Here is a 1,545-nt window from a genome sequence, read left to right on the forward strand (position 1 = left end):
TTAACTTACTTTACTCCTGAATGTGTTAATCCTAACCAGCCAAGATAATCCAGAGGCCTCGTTACTCTTTCAGCTTGTACCACTGGAGTGTTGTATAGCTGTGTCAGTCCAGATTGGCTTGTAATATCATGAGGAAAAGTACGATCTCCACCTGAACCAAAACCTCATGAATAAAAATTAAAATTCACAATTAACACAAATCTTTATTGCTTGCATCAAACTGTGTAAATGACATTAGAATTAATGTGTTTACAGTCATTGGTGTTAGACAACTTGAGTATATGTGAAAAAAAAATCATTTTTTGAAACATTGCATCTTACACCTATCAGGAGAATTTGCAAGAACACTTTTTAAAAAAAATAATTCATAGGATGTTTGAGTCGCTAGTTTGTCCAGCATTTATTGCCTATCCCTAGTCCTCGAGCATTGTTTGTAAAAAGGTTTCCATCATGTTACAGACTGGCCAGTCATGTTTTCTGACCGAGAACAGGCCTTTGTATTGAGCCTTGAACAACGGGCTGTTTTCTTTATGGTCTGCAGAAATTTCACTTAATGTGCCTCAGTGTGGTCTTCATATTATCAGTCACATGTGTTGAAAGGTATAAAATTATTTAGTTAGCACAGTTAAAGATCTAATAAATATCTAAATACATAAATACTTACTTGGTGCTGCATTAACAGCACAGAAGCAAATTGCAAGAATCACCAGAAACATGGTCCTCTCAGTGTCAGTGCCTAGACAGTGGACAATTACATAATAGATTCAGCTTGTGATTGAAGTTAAAAGTTAAACACACAAAATTCTTTGCATTTTGTTTAGAGTTACTATTTTGATTTTTTTTTGACAGAAAAACTTTGCACCTAAATTAAAGTTTGCCCTGGTAAAATTCTTATGCATATACTGACATATCCACACCATTTCTACATTTAAATAAAAATCAACAAGTCACACACAGTTCGATTTAGTTCTCAAGTAAACCAAAATTCATAATTATTGTTCTTTAATTTCTATATTCCTTCAATTTACCTGAGGCTTAGAAGAGCTAAAGTCGTGTTTCTGTGGAGATTCCTTGATCTTGTTTCTGACTTTGGACTCTTTGCGTTTGGACACAGTGCAACCTGAAATTTAAAGAACTAGTTTACTGACGTCATAGACTGTAGGAATGACCATCTCAACCTTTGTAATCAATGCAAAGTATTGGGACACAGTGATAAGGATGTTTGTCATGATACATTGAAAACATTATCAAACCTTACAAACTGAGTTTGCTATATTCAGTTAAATACAACTCAAGTTGGATCGTGCTCTACCTATAGAGCCCACTCAACTATATTATCACGCAGTAGAATCATAGAATCCCTCCAGCAAATGTAGAAGCCGTTCGGCCAATTGTGTCTGCACCTATCCTCCAAAGAGCATCCCACTTCCCTATCCCCATGGCCCTGCCTTTCCCAAGATTAACCCACCTTGACTGCACATCCTTGAACCTTATGGGCAATTTCCCACGACTAATTCACCTAACCTGCACATCTTGGAATGTGGG

At 36.4% G+C, this 1,545-nt stretch overlaps 1 long non-coding RNA gene across 1 annotated transcript; it reads right to left on the reverse strand.

The window, feature by feature from the left end:
- Nucleotides 1-6: 6 nt before the first annotated feature.
- On the reverse strand, nucleotides 7-1,167 carry LOC122545170. The gene is made up of 3 exons (XR_006310508.1): nucleotides 1,029-1,167; nucleotides 665-736; nucleotides 7-163 (listed from the first exon to the last, which is right to left on the reverse strand). It is a non-coding gene; the product is annotated as an uncharacterized LOC122545170 (long non-coding RNA).
- Nucleotides 1,168-1,545: the final 378 nt, after the last annotated feature.

The sequence above is a fragment of the Chiloscyllium plagiosum genome, unplaced genomic scaffold (assembly GCF_004010195.1).
Source record: "Chiloscyllium plagiosum isolate BGI_BamShark_2017 unplaced genomic scaffold, ASM401019v2 scaf_72360, whole genome shotgun sequence".
NCBI classification, from domain to species: domain Eukaryota; kingdom Metazoa; phylum Chordata; class Chondrichthyes; order Orectolobiformes; family Hemiscylliidae; genus Chiloscyllium; species Chiloscyllium plagiosum.